General features: G+C 43.1%; 1 protein-coding gene across 2 annotated transcripts in view; it reads right to left on the bottom strand.

The window, feature by feature from the left end:
- The window catches only part of LCP1 (lymphocyte cytosolic protein 1), a 30,979-nt gene extending 26,736 nt beyond the window's left edge, over window positions 1–4,243 (bottom strand). For both annotated transcript variants that reach the window (XM_015645073.3, XM_033514702.1), the window contains exon 1: window positions 4,026–4,243. The gene's annotated coding sequence lies outside the window, so the exon portion shown is untranslated. The remainder of the gene's footprint in view (window positions 1–4,025) is intronic.
- Between the last annotated feature and the right edge of the window lie 1,757 nt (window positions 4,244–6,000).

Here is a 6,000-nt window from a genome sequence, read left to right on the forward strand (position 1 = left end):
AAAAGCAGGGTGATCCATACTGCACCCACAGCAAAATAGGATAGTAGCTTTAATGCTAAATTAAAGTGAGCTGCCAGTGATCATTTGCAGTGACAGCTCTGGGGTATCCAGCCTTCTTAGACAAACAAACAATCCCATTGATGCCCTTTATTCTTGTTTGGTGTCATAGCTTCCAGGCAGATTGAGTGGATTTTTTTTTGTGACAGTTTTTTTTCTGCTCATGATGTAGGCTAAAAACTAGAGTCCGTATCTCTCTTCCATGCTGGTGAGTTACTCAGACAGCTGCTCACCGTGGCTGAGAGTATCAGCAAACACAAACAGGTTTGGAAACACAGGCCAATTAGACACATTTCTTACACATGGACTTTGAAAGTCATTTAAGAAGCACAAACTGCAACATTTTCAAACACATGAAGTAGTTAATTTTAAAAAGTTAGTTTTTCATGTTGAAAAATGACACTATGACACTTTCCCTACTGAAATAACTACATGATGAATAAGAGTAGTTTTTAAAACTTCCTCAAAGATGCTGAGATAAATTTTAAATCCTAAAGTAGAAACATGCTTGGCTCTGTTAGGAAGGGGTAGCTTGGATCACAGTTCCTTCCGTTTGAGTGGGATCTTGCTGTTTAAATCAGCATTCAAGACACTGAAAGGAGTCTTTCTGAAGATATGGCAAATACTTCATCCCTAGTACATTACAAAGATTCATGATTTAGCTCACTACAAATGACAATCTTTGCCTCAAAGGTTTTTTAAAAAACTGGTGCCTGCAACAGCAAATCTTACCATGTGTACAGGCACTGGGATTATTAAGATGTTGCACTTAATCTGTTCTTTTTCTTATACAATTTGAAAAAAAAAATACAGAGAAAAGTCATTTATCACTGTTCAGAAAGAACACAGTGATGCCTATGAGTTATTTGCTAATGTCCCATTTTATAAAGGACATTATTTGTCAACGCCTGAGTCCTAAATCAAATACTGGTCAACAGGTCTTAGGAAGAGAAAATCCACAGGGTCTGGAAAGAGATGGAGATCTCTTTCCAATATATCACTCAGTGGCAGGAAGGGCTAATCCTTCAAGGAAATTAAGACATTGAAAAAGCAGAGCTCTGAACCTATAAATACTCTCCTTATGTGTCTTGTATCTGTCAGATGCATCCTACTAGGGAGACAGCATATAGGCACATATTATTTTTCAATCAGAGTTTGTAGAATTTTTCTATTTAAAACAAAAAAAAAATTGATCCAGTACACTACACTTCTTCTTGGGTCACTTATCCTTCTCATCTCTTTATCAACACAAGCTTTAAAGTGAAAACATTTTTCCATAGATAAAGGGACATTTTGATTCTCAAACTGACCAACAGCTTCAGTCATTCAACAGGTGTCCCATTTGGCATGGAAAGCCCTGTCTCACCTGGTTCCACCTCCACTAACAAAGGTGGGGGAAGAGGAGAGCATCTGCAGGGTCTGCTTTGGATACAGGTATGAAAATCTTTCCCATCTCTGCCCCATCATGACTGGGGTGGCAGATGGGCACAAAACCCTGGAAAGACAGATAAAATCTTCTCTTCCTATTCCTGTGTACTTCAGCCTGATGGCAAGAGGTCAGGCCATGAAGTACTGACCCAAGTGGGCTGTGGAAGCCGGGTAACTAATGTAAGAAAAGGAGAAGGTGGCCTCTGCTTCCAGCTCGTTTGCAGAAAAGCAGTTCCTCTGTGCATGGAAAATATTAAAAACATGTTCTAGCTGTAAAAAGGAGGTTTTCAGATACAAACACATATTTGCATTTGACTGGTTCCACAAGGATTTACAGATCTGCTGCTGTCACTCCCATGCCAGGAGTTGAATTCTGTCCTCAGTTTTGCAGGACACTTCAGTGATTCCAGCAGTGACCAGGCCCTTCCACCCACAAAATCAGATCAAAAAAAGGAGAGCACGGCTGAACACAGCCCTCCTAACCAGCTGTGCTGCTGCCCTGCAATGGGGCTGTGCTGGGAGCTGTAGTGTGCAGAAGGGAACCCAAGTAGGACCTGGGGCAGCAGAAGGCACACCCCATTCCTCTGAAGAATGATTTGCCTCTGTGGCATGGTCCCCAGGCCTTGTCACTGGGCATCCCTTTCATGCCTTTCATATGCCACTCTCCTTCCTGTGGGCACAGCCTCCATGTCCAGGACACCAGACCTGTTTCATCAAGGGGTAGGAATTTATTTCCCATCCTACAGCCTTCCCCTTGGATAACTGCAAAAATCACAGAGTATCCAATGTAGAACCTCCCATACTCCACTTGCAGCACCTAAATACTGTTCCAGATTTTTTCCTAAATATTTTTCTTTTTGATAAATATTTTACATTCATTTTGTATCAGCATTGCACTGGAGTCTGCTGTTTTGCATGAAGGGACTGGGTATGAAAATGAGCTACATTTCTGAATGCACTGTGCTCCTCTGATCTCCTTCTTCCCCTTTACTCAATCTCTTCTAGTTCTTTCATGCTTTATAAAAAGCATATGGTAATGACTTTCACAGTAGGCTCTCTATCAAGATAACTCTGCTCCAAGCTACACAGCTGTGTTTTAAGCTGCTCATGACTGAAATCAGAAAGAAACAGGGTCAAAAAAAATGATAGCAAAATACAAGACAATGGAATGTGTGGCAGGTGTCGTGAGTGAAGAAGAGCAACACCACGAGATTTAAGTACAAACATTTTATAACCATGATAATACTCAGTCCAAACAGTCACTCTGGTTCAGCTGAGGAAGCAGATTCAAACCCAGTAATATAATACATCCCTTTTTTGACCTATAGAGTGAACACTGTCTTCAGCTTCTGAGTCAAGTAAATCTGGGCCTTATGGTCAGGATGGAAGCAGAAACTCCCGCTCACATTACCAGCAAGCAGGCAGGTACTTCCCAGTCCCTCCTGGCTCTAGCATCGCTTCTCAGTGGAGTTTCCCACCACAGAGGGGGTTTCCACATCTCCTGTCTACTCATGAGAGCTTCCCCAGCTCAGGAGGCCAGGCTGCTCCTGTGGGCAGGCAGGAGGGGTGGAAGGTGAAACATGCAAGAATTTCTCCACAGGAGGGGTTTTGGGGTGTGATCTGCTTTTAGCAAAGATGATCAAACCCCATCTGCTGAGCAGCCAGCTGCATTTGCTAGAGATCATCTTCACCTGACACCTGGAGCAGTATGAGATCAGTCAGCCAACCTGGTCTGTGACCTTGGTTGTGATAACAAAGACCTAAAGGTCCATTGGGTCAGTGTTCAAATCAAATCCATGTGCCAAGGAAATCACTATATGACAAAACCAGCAGGCTACTGCTATTACAGAGAAGACAGTTAAGCCTGGAGGCTCCTGTTCACAATACCACCACCTAAAATATCTGTACATATTTGCAACTCACAATTCATCTAGAGCCTGAGCTGAAATCCCAAAGAAGACAAGGGACAAGCCTGACTAGATTCATCAGTCAAGATCTTAAAAGGCAAATATAATGTTAGGACCGCCCCATACTGCTATTTTGAAAGCAGAAGTCCCTACTGCAATCAGACTCTATCATGAATCAGTTTTATTTATCCACTGGAAAGTAAAATTACATTTCTAAAAACCTGATATAAATGTCCTGACAGCCAGCAGGTTACATTGGAAGCACTATGAGCCAAAATACATTATACTTATGAATCAATGTTTCTCATCACTGAAATTAAAATTACCTTCTTACATGGATCCAGTCTGCAATCTAAATAATGGCTTCTTACTTTATCATGCTCTTCCAAGCCAATGCCAATTCCAAGACTACCGTTCTATTCAGCCAAAAATCACTCTGCCAAATTAAATCCATCAAACACTTTCTTGAAGGTCAGTAGAACTGCCGTGCACAAGACTATTGGAAAATGCCTCACACTCATAGAGAATCTGCTCTGTTTTTTCATGGCGACCACAGTTTCCTGTGCAGTTAAACTGCTGGGGTGCTCAGTGAGAGCAGCTTGACAAAAAAAACACCAGATGCTGTGATCTTACCTCTCGGGCTCGAGCAGTGGGTCCAAACCGTCAGAGCAACAGAGCTCAGCAGCTGCAAATCCAATGGCAAGGGAAGAACTTTTTAAATAAACCAAATATCTTGTAAGGGTGGAGGAACTGCAAAGCAGCTGTCACTGCAGACAAGGAGACTCTTCCCTTTCTGCAGCGCAACTAGGCAAGCCCAAGAGTGCAAGCCCACAACTGAGCCCAGAGAGGGAAGTAAGTGGTGACAAAACCCCCATAGTGCAATGGATTTTTGTCTTTATAAGGAAATGAAGGCGCTCTCTGGTCTCTACCTCTTCACCTCAGCTCTCCTCCAATAAGGGCCACTGCTTTGCGCCGCTTCCTCTCAGTACCGCTCTTGCTCACGGAACGCACACACACACGCTCAAAAGACTTCCTCTCTTCACTGGTAAGGGTAGCCACATTTGGGGCATGGAACAGCAAAGTCTGCAGTGACACCTCATCCACCAGGCAGGGCTGGCGGCCAAGCCAGGCTGGGGCAGAGTCACCAGGCATGGAAACTCCTCAGCATTGCCGTGCAACCTCTGCCCACATTTGACTGCCCTCCCTGTGAAAACTTCTTCCATGCAAGTGGTTGGAATTTCCTTTGATGCAATGTGTGACATTTTCATTATCAGTGTTCACCGCTGACCATCTTCTCTATAAGCTCTGATTAAGTTGGTGTAGATGCCAAGATCCCTCTTAGCCTTCTCCTCTCCAGGCTGAGCAAGTTGAGCCCTCTCTCCCTGCTCTCTGATCTGCTGTGCTCCATCCCAGTGCCATCCTGGTGTCTCCCTACAGCTTGTCCAAGCCTTTTTTGAACAGGGAAGCCTGAGAAAGAACAGCTCTCCTCACAACTGACACAGATTTCAAGGACACGCTTCCCAATGCACCGAGGGTCACTTGTAAAAGTGCTTGATGGATGCAAATATAAACTATCTTTCAAGCCCTGACGATGCAGCATTGCAGAAGCCTTAGATTTGAAAACGCAACATCAAGAGAGAAAAGTTATTAATCAGTCCCACAGGTGTCGCCCTGAAAACTCAGCTTCTGAGCTTGCTGACATGGTTTTCTAAGGACTTTCCCAGGACAGTAACTGTAAACATAGATATGTGTACATTCTTTCTGTTACACGTCTTGTGATGGGCATCTCTCATGGCCAGTGCAGTGAGAAAGTGTTATCCTGACCATCCAATCCCTGGCCATGGTCACAAGCCTATAAATCCTGGGGGGAAAAATAAACTTTGCTCTTTCTTGCACCACACCTCAACCTGTGTCTGTGTGATCTGTTGATCTTCAGCGGTAACACACAGGGATTTCAAGAAATGTCCTGCCTTAACAGCAAAATTCTTGCCACTTGCCATAGGCTGAAGAATTACCCTTCAGCTTTTTAGACAACTTCTGTTCTAACCTTTACCTCTGAAAACAGGCAGGTGAAAAAAATTACCAAACTGTATGTCTTTAATGAAAAAGCTGTCATTCACCAGACCAGATGGACCATCAGCTGTTGTAAAGAGATTCAAGGAAGCCCTCTCATGAACAAATCTCCATAATTAAGATCCATCCTTGAATCAACATACACTTGCTCTATTCAGAAGTACGTTGAAACACACTCCAGGCATTTTTGATTACTCGCTTCTATTTTAAAAATACTTCCTCTGTAGTATTTGATTATTTGATAGGTCGTGGCACAGTTCTTCTTTGTTTTCTAGGATATTTTATACCAGCCTGATGGTTTGTCCCAGCTTTTTTCTTACAGACCTTTTCCAAATCCTTGATTACTTTTGTTGGTCTCCATGACATCCCATTAAATGCTGCAATGTCTTTTCTGAGATAAGGAAGAGAGCACCAAAGGGATGTGTGGTCTAAATCTAACACCTTACTTGCACAGGAAAACCAGGGTGGGTGTTTCCTTACCAGATATGTTTGCTTAAGACTCTTAGCACCCTCTCTTGAGTTGTTACAGCTTATG

This window comes from Parus major, chromosome 1, assembly GCF_001522545.3.
Source record: "Parus major isolate Abel chromosome 1, Parus_major1.1, whole genome shotgun sequence".
NCBI classification, from domain to species: Eukaryota; Metazoa; Chordata; class Aves; order Passeriformes; family Paridae; genus Parus; species Parus major.